The sequence below is a fragment of the Bufo bufo genome, chromosome 3 (genome assembly GCF_905171765.1).
Source record: "Bufo bufo chromosome 3, aBufBuf1.1, whole genome shotgun sequence".
NCBI lineage: Eukaryota > Metazoa > Chordata > Amphibia > Anura > Bufonidae > Bufo > Bufo bufo.
Window position 1 is genome coordinate 408,673,980 of NC_053391.1, and position 11,315 is coordinate 408,685,294.

The 11,315-nt window shown below is 43.3% G+C and overlaps 1 long non-coding RNA gene across 1 annotated transcript; it reads right to left on the bottom strand.

The window, feature by feature from the left end:
* Nucleotides 1-6,542: 6,542 nt before the first annotated feature.
* LOC120995582 lies at nucleotides 6,543-7,144 on the bottom strand. The gene is made up of 3 exons (XR_005777632.1): nucleotides 7,104-7,144; nucleotides 6,786-6,868; nucleotides 6,543-6,640 (listed from the first exon to the last, which is right to left on the bottom strand). It is a non-coding gene; the product is annotated as an uncharacterized LOC120995582 (long non-coding RNA).
* Nucleotides 7,145-11,315: the final 4,171 nt, after the last annotated feature.

Genomic DNA, 11,315 nt, shown 5'->3' on the forward strand with positions numbered 1-11,315 from the left:
AAGCCTGAAGGTTTTATGCCAATATTGACTGGTATTTGGAACTGTTCATAATTCCCTCTAGCTTAACTAAGGCCCCTGTTCCAGCTGAAGAAAACCAGCCCCAAAGCATGATGCTGCCACCACCATGCTTCACTGTGGGTATGGTGTTCTTTTGGTGATGTGCAGTGTTGTTTTTGCGCCAAACATATCTTTTGGAATTATGGCCAAAAAGTTCAACCTTGGTTTCATCAGACCATAGCACCCTTTCCCACTTGCTTTTGGGAGACTTCAGATGGGTTTTTGCAAAATGTAGTCTGGCTTGGATGTTTTTCTTCGTAAGAAAAGGCTTTCGTCTTGCCACTCTACCCCATAGCCCAGACCTATGAAGAATACGGGAGATTGTTGTCACATGTACCACACAGCCAGTACTTGACAGATATTCCTGCAGCTCCTTTAACGTTGCTGTAGGCCTCTTGGTAGCCTCCCAGACCAGTTTTCTTCTCGTCTTTTCATCAATTTTGGAGGGACGTTCAGTTCTTGGTAATGTCACTGTTGTGCCATATTTTCTCCACTTGGTGATGACTGTCTTCACTGTGTTCCATGGTATATCTAATGCCTTGGAAATTCTTTTGTACCCTTCTCCTGACTAATACCTTTTAACAATGAGATCCCTTTGATGCTTTGGAAGCTCTCTGAGGTCCATGGCTTTTTGCTGTGTGATGTGATTAAGAAAATTTCAGGAAAGACCAACTAGAGCAGCTGAACTTTATTTGGGGTTAATCAGAGGCACTTTAAATGATGGCAGGTGTATGCTGACTCCTATTTAACATGATTTTGACTGTGATTGCTTAATTCTGAACACAGCTACATCCCCAGTTTAAAAGAGGGTGTGCACACTTATGCAACCACATTATTTTATTTATTTATTTATTTCATCCCTCCACCTAAAAGATTTCAGTTTGTTTTTCAATTGAGTGGTACAGTTTATAGGTCACATTAAAGGTGGAAAAAGTTCTGAAATAAATTATCTTTGTCTAATTTTTTTACATCACAGAAACCTGACATTCTAACAGGGGTGTGTAGACTTTTTATATCCACTATATGTACTCAGCTTCAGGTATAATAAAGTCCTTATATGTATTCAGCTTTGGGGCCAATTGTACACTGCTCAAAAAAATAAAGGGAACACTTACATTGTGTTGTTTAACTCCAAGTCAATCACACTTCTGTGAAATCAAACTGTCCACTTAGGAAGCAACACTGAGTGACAATCAATTTCACATGCTGTTGTGCAAATGGGATAGACAACAGGTGGAAATTATAGGCAATTAGCAAGACACCCCCTATAAAGGAGTGGTTCTGCAGGTGGTGACCACAGGCCACTTCTCAGTTCCTATGCTTCCTGGCTGATGTTTTGGTCACTTTTGAATGCTGCCGGTGCTTTCACTCTAGTGGTAGCATGAGACGGAGTCTACAACCCACACAAGTGGCTCAGGTAGTGCAGCTTATCCAGGATGGCACATCAATGCGAGCTGTGGCAAGAAGGTTTGCTGTGTCTGTCAGCGTAGTGTCCAGAGCATGGAGGCGCTACCAGGAGACAGGCCAGTACATCAGGAGACGTGGAGGAGGCCGTAGGAGGGCAACAACCCAGCAGCAGGACTGCTACCTCTGCCTTTGTGCAAGGAGGAACAGGAGGAGCACTGCCAGAGCCCTGCAAAATGACCTCCAGCAGGCCACAAATGTGCATGTGTCTGCTCAAACGGTCAGAAACAGACTCCATGAGGGTGATATGAGGGCCCGACGTCCACAGGTGGGGGTTGTGCTTACAGCCCAACACCGTGCAGGACGTTTGGCATTTACCAGAGAACACCAAGATTGGCAAATTCGCCACTGGCGCCCTGTGCTCTTCACAGATGAAAGCAGGTTCACACTGAGCACATGTGACAGATGTAACAGAGTCTGGAGACGCCGTGGAGAACGTTCTGCTGCCTGCAACATCCTCCAGCATGACCGGTTTGGCATTGGGTCAGTAATGGTGTGGGGTGGCATTTCTTTGGAGGGCCGCACAGCCCTCCATGTGCTTGCCAGAGGTAGCCTGACTGCCATTAGGTACCGAGATGAGATCCTCAGACCCCTTGTGAGACCATATGCTGGTGCGGTTGGCCCTGGGTTCCTCCTAATGCAAGACAATGCTAGACCTCATGTGGCTGGAGTGTGTCAGCAGTTCCTGCAAGACGAAGGCATTGATGCTATGGACTGGCCCGCCCGTTCCCCAGACCTGAATCCAATTGAGCACATCTGGGACATCATGTCTCGCTCTATCCACCAACGTCACGTTGCACCACAGACTGTCTAGGAGTTGGCAGATGCTTTAGTCCAGGTCTGGGAGGAGATCCCTCAGGAGACCGTCCTCTACCTCATCAGGAGCATGCACAGGCGTTGTAGGGAGGTCATACAGGCACGTGGAGGCCACACACACTACTGAGCCTCATTTTGACCTGTTTTAAGGACATTACATCAAAGTTGGATCAGCCTGTAGTGTGTTTTTCCACTTTAATTTTGAGTGTGACTCCAAATCCAGACCTCCATGGGTTGAAAAATTTGATTTCCATTTTTTTATTTTTCTGTGATTTTGTTGTCAGCACATTCAACTATGTAAAGAACAAAGTATTTCAGAAGAATATTTAATTAACTCAGATCTAGGATGTGTTATTTTTGTGTTCCCTTTATTTTTTTGAGCAGTGTATTTTGTATGTATTCAGTACTATATATCAGGGGCGTAGCTATAGGCTCATGGGCCCTGGTGCAAAAGTTGGGCCCCCCCTACCCTTAATACCATTTCCTAACATCACCAAACCCCTGCACGCCCACCATGCCCAATGGCAGAACTAAAATCTCAATGAGAAAATACATTTGAATCCAATAAGACAGGCATGCTCAACCTGCGGCCCTCCAGCTGTTGCAAAACTACAACTCCCAGCATGCCTGAACAGCCTACAGCTATCAGCCTACAGCAGGACATTGTGGGAGTTGTAGTTTTAAAACAGCTGGAAGGCCGCAGGTTGAGCATGCCTGCAATAAGACATAAGTGCATAATAATAATAAGGATGCCATCTAATAGCATATGGGTTAAAGGGGTTGTCTTATCATAGACAATGGGGGCATATCGCTAGGACAGGGATCAGCAACCTTCGGCACTCCAGCTGTGGCGAAACTACAACTCCCAGCATGCACACCTCCTTGGCTGTTCTTAGAACTCCCAGAGAATTGAATGGAGCATGCTGGGAGTCGTAGTTTCACCACAGCTGGAGTGCTGGAGGTTGCTGATCCCTGTGCTAGGATATGCCCCCATTGTCTTATAGGTGCGGGTCCCACCACTGGGACCTGCACCTATATAGAGAACGGAGACCCAAAAGTGAAGGAGGGCGCACTGCGCATGCGTAGCTGCCCTGCATTCATTTTCTATGGGGCTGGCGAAAATAGCCGAGCGCTGGCTCGTCTATTTCTGTCGAGCCCATAGAAGTGAATGGGAGCGGTGGCCGGTCATGCGTGGTGCGCTCCCATATCACTTCTATGGGGAGCCCCCTTGGTGGTGGCCGGACCGGACTCCTCCAGCCACCACCTTGCAGGGCTCCGTTCTCGATATAGGTGGGGTCCCAGTGGTGGGAACCGCACCTATAAGACAATGGGGGGATATCCTAGTGATATGCCCCCATTGTCTATGATGAGAAAACCCCTTTTAAAGGGATAATTGACTTAAAGTTAGGCTGCTATGTTCACATGGCTATGGCGCTGCCATGCCCGTGCTTTGCATTGAAAAAAGCGCAGATCTGCAAAGCACCAACTGTGTGAACACAACATCATGGTGCGGACGCGGACCCATTGACTTCAATGGGTCTGCGTTCCACAAGATGTGGCCAAAGACAGAAAATATCTTTAAAGGGGCAGAGGCATGGATACAAAAGCCCAGTGGCACCACAGCTATGTGAATGTAGTTGACACTTTAAGTAAATTCTAAAACAGAGATACATCAGAAGGCAAGGTAGTGGCAGTGTGCCCCTAACACTGACGTGACATGCTGTACAGCCACATTACAGCAGTGTCACTCACACAGTGACTAGAACCTAGAACCCAGGCCAGCACAATCATGGAAAAACCAGTAGAAACTGGCCACTTTGTACATAGACTAGCAGCAACTAGGTCCTGGGCCCCTGGCTCTGTCTGCCTACCAGCCTGTAGCAGGAGTGGCCCGCCCTTCATTGGCACATCAGTCAGGACAGGAGGGCTGCGCTGAAGACCGGTAAGCTGGCTGCTGCTATCTCCCATTCCTCATTCCTACCCGGCGGCATCCCTCAGTCTTATAATTTGTAGAGGCTGAGCTCTCTGCTCCGGACCTCACACCTCACCTCACTCACTGCCTGCAGCTTCATCATCCACGTCCCGTGTCCGGCCCCGTACAACAACCAGCACTGTCTGCTGACGGGACGGCGCGCACCTGCATGCACACACGCTCTGCCTCTGCCCGCCCTCTCACCGCAGTGCTGAAGTCAGCGCTTTCATTGTTTACGTCTGGGACGGTGGGATTCCATCTCTCCTGGGGGGCCCCATGGGCCCCCCTGACTTAGGCGCCCGGTCGCAATTGCGACCGCTGCGACCCCTATAGCTACGCCACTGCTATATATTCAGCTACAAGCTAAGTAGAGTATATGTAGCTCTGTGCAATATTCATGCACTCAGCCTCAGGTATTATTAAGTCCTTGCATGTACTCAGCTTTATATACTTAGTCTTATATACTACTTCATGCCCCTATCTTTTGTTACCCTGGTGGAGCGTTTGCTATATCTAGCCCGTTATATTTATCTGGGGGTTGTATTTTTTGCTGCCCTGGTGGAGTGCAATAATTGGGGCTTTTTGGTATCTTCTATGTACTTAGATTTACTATGTAGCTTGATATAAGAGCTTTGGGGCCGTTTCCCAATATTACATCTGTGACATAAGTGCTATTCTGATTTATGTACCCCATGTATTTTTTCTGGATCATTTTCCATCATGCCTCTTTCTCCATATAATTAGATTTAAATTATATATTCGGATTAATAAAGATTGTTACATATTTTAGAGTTATAGTCCCATTGATCTCTCTTTTGGTTACCAAAACCAGGAGATCAGTTTGTCTCTTTATCTCAAAAGGCAAATCCCACATCATCCACATTTTCTAAATAATGTTTTTTCTTTCACACACAAAAATGGAAGAAATGACTCGGAGACGGTAAAGTGTGTTAAATAATGTGAAGTTTATTATGAGAATATGTGTATTTTATATGTGTTGGTTACCTCCCATCACTCACGAAGAGCGTACAGCAGCACTCAGGACAGGAAAAACCCCCAGTGGAGGAAACCTGTGGGAAGCCATGGCTGCTGTACTGCCCTTCCTCCAGGCATCCTAAGGGAGGTTACCGCTATAACATATGTTTTGGTGTGTGTGTGTGTGTGTGCGCATATTGTGATTGTGTGCAATGATTAAAAGGGTTTTCTGAGATTTAAATACTGATGACCTATCCACTGGATAGGTCATCAGTATCTGATAAGTAGGGATCCGACACCCTGACCTGTGCCGATCTGCTGTTTGAGGAGGCACCAGCGTTCCTGTGAGCGACATGGCCTTCTCGCAGCTTACCAAGCACAGTGCTATATAGCGCCTATGCTTGATATTGCAGTGCTACTGCAAGCGCTGCTATCTTCTCAAACAGCAGATCAGCTGGGGTCCCGGGTATTGGAGCCCCGCCGGTCACACACTGATGACCTATCCGAAGAATAGATCATCAGTATTTAAGTCTCGGAAAACCCCTTTAAGTGTGTGCATTTATGTGTGTTTTTGTGAGTGGGTGACTATGAATGATACATACCATCATCCAGGTCTTCATCCATCCTGTCCTCTCGATCTTCTTCTCCTTGTAGGTCCAGCAGCCATGTTCCCCATCCTGGCAGCAGCACATCTAAGTTATGAATAGAAACTACAGTAGAAAACATTATAAAAATGTTCATTGTGGGAATAAACATAAAAATGTTATAATGCTCTTCTATAAGGTCACATTACTTAGAGAAAAGTTTAGCATCCAAGAACTCCCCCCTTCCTGACCTACATACACGTACAAAGTTGTTTGTCACAATAAAGTTACACTTACCACAGATGTTTGTCAGTCTGCTATACTGCGTTCCTATGTGTCTGTCTGGCAGTAGATGTTCTCCTCCTCAATGGGCAATGCGGTCACAAAGAGAGCAGGGTTCAGGGCTGATCCATGGGCCTTTGATGGAGAATTCTGTATCTTTCCTCCTGAATTGGCGTATGGCCCAGCTGTGATGGACTTTCCTCTCTCTCTTCCATGCCCAATGTCCAGGGTCTTGTGCCATGATCTGGAGTTAAATATCTTATACATTATTATAATCACTACTGGCTTCTAATCACAGTTTATAGCTTTTATGTTACTAACCAGATCACAGGTGGCCCGGTCCACCCAAGCTCTAAATCCCATCCGGATGAACAATAGGTTACGCAGTTGGTGAAGCTGCTCCCGCTGTATGGTCCACGTCCATCCGAAGGCCCAGGGGTAGATCTCCTCTCGAAATGGCTCGTCCTCTTCAAATTGGTTGGCCAAAAACCTGGAAGAAAGAGTATGTCAGAAGACAATGAGAAGAACCAGTACTGATATCACTAATAGTTATATTATATGCATGATAATTTGTAGGGTTTTTACACAATGAATAGTAAATATATACATATTGGTTCATGATAAAAGTAACTCACAGAGATGGAAAGAAATATTTTCTATATTCTTCAGTAGGCAGTCCTGCTCTTCTGAAGTAGGTGAGGACCATGGCCAGGAGATACTAGTGCGATGAGAAGCAGAGTTAGAGGCTGGTGATACATTTCCTATGTAAATATATTATACAGTACATATATGTGTTCAGTATGTTCCTTTTATTCCTGTCCACAATCATACTGCAGATATAAGGGCTGCAGCATCTACTGATGACTATAATACCACCAGGTCATGCAGTGCAGTGTATCCCCAGCTTGTCTTCTGAAATCTAGAAGAATTTCTGTCCCTCTATATAATAATACCTTGTCCGAGATCTTCAAGCAGCTGTCGCTGATAAGAAATAACTGGATGTTCTCGTCTTCTACAAAATAATAAAAACAGGATTTTTTCGCTATTTCACTATGTAATTGATACCTTCTGAACTATACCAGTATGACCTCCATATACAGTACAGAAACATGCTGATAAACCTCAGTGAGACATCATATTATAATCAGCACCTGAGCAGTGAATTCACCAGTGACCAGTGCGGCACAGTTACTGAAGCTATATGGCAGTTTTCTGGCGTATAAAAGTCTCAGTGTTTTGAGCAAGCCATAGTTTGCCCTAAAGTTAATTTTATTTAATGATTTTCCAATGCCCATGAAAATGGTCAGGGATTAATGGAAAAAGACGAGGCATTTTTATAATAATTTACGCCAGAAAACTGGTGTAAATAATAAATGAAGTCTATGGCAGCCTGTACATGATGTAGATTACAGTTTATGGTGCACTGATGGCACAAGATGTAGCACATTTTTTAAGAGTCCTGTGCCTCAATAAATTCAGTGCATCTTACTACAAAGAACCTCTTATCAGGACTGGCATATGAAGTACCAGTCTTTAGTAAATGTGTCCATAGTGTTTGGTTGGCATGCTTGGAAGGTGCATTCAGTCTTACCAAGGAGTGTGAAGAACGTGGCCCGCTCTTCTGGATGAAGGATGTAATCATCCATCTTCCTCTTCTTCATGGATTCTTCCTGGGTGGCAGACAGTGAACTGTGATAGAAGAGAGATATTACAGAAGTAGGCCTCATGCACATGACTACATTAAGCATTACTTCTGATTTGCTGGGCGCTGTATCATGGCACCAGGAGATGTCGGCCTATGCTGCACCTCAGTTCTTCTATATTTCATAACAGTGCTGTCCTCACCATGTAGGTGGATCATGTCACTGCTAAGGGGCCCAGCACTGAGCTGCTTCCTATGTTCTCAACATGACACCATGGCATTTTTCTGCACCTACACTAGAGGGAACTCAGTGTATAAACATTTTACAGCTTCTATTGAGTTCAATAGTAACTGTATAAACTCCTATCCACTGAGCTCCCCTTAGTGGTTGCGGCAGATGACAGTTTTATCATGTATTATATGAGAGAAGCAGGAGACATACGCTGTATGGGAAGGATTCATCTATGTCTAGTATTAAGCCATACATTGAGAAATATGGTGTACAGAATTGGTGAAAAAAAATTTAATTACCAGTTTTTTGGAACAAATCTTATTGTGGGGAGGGCCCTTAGTAATTGTTGCTATGGGGGCCCTATGTGTACACCCCTGTTCCCAGACCTACGGAAGGATTTCCTTACTCATATCTGATTAAAATATATGTAGTGATGATGTGTAATGTTCAGTATGGATTTGCTGGTGTAAGGGTATAAGCTATGGTGCCTGCAGGGATAGAAACTCCTCCACTTACTCCTCTCTCTTCCTCTTCTTCATGGTCGCTTCTCCCGTTCTTCCTGGGAAGCTTGAAGAGAACAAAAATAAATTAATAATATGCAGGGTGAATGAGGCCAAGGGCAATATAAATTTTAATTTTTTTTACTAAAGGGGATGTCCAGCCTTTAATAATTAAAATCCTATCTTCAGGTTAGGCCGTCACTCACGCATCAGGAGGGATCTAACACCGCACACCTCCATAGAACAACTGTTCTGGTGTAGCTGTTTCAAGAAATTTGGCACCGGTACTACATAGCAATGTCAAACTTGTAGTGGACCTAGATTTGCCAAATTGTTTCAAATTGTGCTGTATTTTTGTGTCGTTTATGCCAGAATCTAGGTGCACACACATTAATAAATGTGAGCCTATGTCTGTATATCCTGTCTCTGGCTTTCTAGTAAATGACCCCCAAACTATACTTCATAGTACCACTGAGATACATGGTAAAAGCATGTTACCACCTGTATGTATTTTCTACAAGTATTATATACAGCATAGTAATGCACATGTCTATATCATATTTTATTTTCTATGAAGAATTTGAAAAACAAGGTCCTCTATATTGTTCCATATTTATTGAAAATTCTCCATATTAATAAAGATTGGCACCAAAGTTTCTCCATATTTTTACACGAAAACCTCAGTTTCTCCATATTTAACATGACATCTAAGTTTGTTCAATTTTATTGAAAAATTTCCATGTTAATAAAAGTTTGCACCCAAGTTTCTCCATATTTTTACACAAGAACTTTCATTTCTCCATATTTTATACAACAACCTCAGTTTCTCTGTATTTTTACATAATAACTTCTGATTCTTCATATTTTGGATATTTATATTGAAACCTTTGTGTTTTATCAATAAAGTCCATTAGATTTTGGTTTCCCAACGGTCAGTTTCGGGGATGACATAAATTGTAATTGCCTGGGACAGCCAAAGCCACAACCATCCTCCACTCCGGCTACTCCTTTGCTCATTGCATTTGTATTTCTTAAATAGCACCAACACAGACCATAGTCCTGTACAAATATTTTCATCACACACACTAATTAATGTTCCTAATTTAACAAATATATATTCTATGTCAAATTTTACAGGATGGCAATTTCACAGGATGGCCTTGTTTAAGCTGTTTACTTTTTATCATAGCTATGTTTGTAGCAATGTGCTGAGCTTGGTTCTATTGGTATTTCTGTGTGCAGAGATTTTAATAACAAGTCTATGCAATGTGCTTGGTTCTATCAATATAATTGTGGTTCTCTTACTGCATCTATGTAGTAAATTTGGTTCTTGTATGATAGCTATGTACTGATTGTTCTTTTACAGTATTTATACACTGAGTGGAGTTCTGATATATACACTGTATGTATATATTTATGCACAGAGCATGGTCCTGATATGCCTGTGCTTGGTTTTAGTACTGTACCAATGACTTAAGTTTATACTGTATTTATATGACAGGCTAAGGTCTAGCACTGTATTGTTCATTTCTTGATGGAGCAGAACCGTAAAAATGACAGCAGTGCTGGATTAATCACAATATGGACAACAACGGTGGCCGACAGAACCTATTGACTATAAAAGGGTCCGCGTAGCTCTGACATTAAGTGGAGAGCAGCTTCACATCTGAAGGAGGCGCTCCCAGGCCGGTCTCTTCCGATCACTTGGTGGTTTGGGTCATCTGACTTGTCACGTGGTCGTTCTTGTGACAGATCATGTGACAGGAGAGGGCGGACTTTGAGCGATCCAACAGGGTTTTAAATGCGGCCTCTTAAGACGCTCATACTGTTACTGCCACTGCAGGACATCAGATGAATGTAGACTACAGCTGAACCATGAGGGGCTACTATTGGACAGCTAAGTAGTTAATGTTTTGCTTTGCAAACAATTCAAAGATTGATGCAAATATGTTCCTTCAGCATTATAAGAGTACCCGGTAGACTGGTCCCCTGAGGATTTGGCGTGGACCAATAAAACCCGTCGGGACAAGGGACAACTGTATTGATTTGTTTATGTGACAATTGTGTTGAATTGATCATACTCTTTCCCTTTTCCCTTTCTGTTTCCATATTACTTGACAAAACTGGGCAGCCACTGTTGCCTGTTTGAGGGACAATAAGGGATACTGAGAGAGAGAGATTTAGCAGTTAGACACAAGGACATATAGGGACGGTTGTTCTCTCCAACCTCTATCCCTCTGTACTCTCTGCTACCTGTAGACCATACAATTATTGTGTAACAGTTAGTGGTCTCATTCTGTGCACTTTGATGCCACACCTGTTTGTATTTCTTTTTCAATAACTTCCATATCTGGGGCTATTTATTTTAATGAGCTACTGATTAAATGTTACGTTTTAATTGCAGTCACTTACTTATGTGAAATTGATATTTTGAATACAGTTACCGCGGGCATATCAGGATTTGACTATAGCAACTTGGTTGTGTGTTTTCCTTTAGTTTTTTTGAGGTTATGGCAGGTTTTCTAACGACTGGTTTTGAGAGAAACCAGTGGCTTTCTGAGGTGGAGGAGGTTTTTTTCTGAAAAGACTCTGATACAAAAAAGATATACATCCTCATTTAAAACAGCCTTTAAAGAACTAACTAAGACGTATAAAAAACAGACTACATCGTGGTGGGAGGTGCAGTCATTAGAAAACTATATCAAACACCAGATTGTCCCAAGAGGTTTGAAGATCACCCTCACTCCAGCTAGGAGATGTAGGAACACTTTATTAATGAGTAAATGGGAGA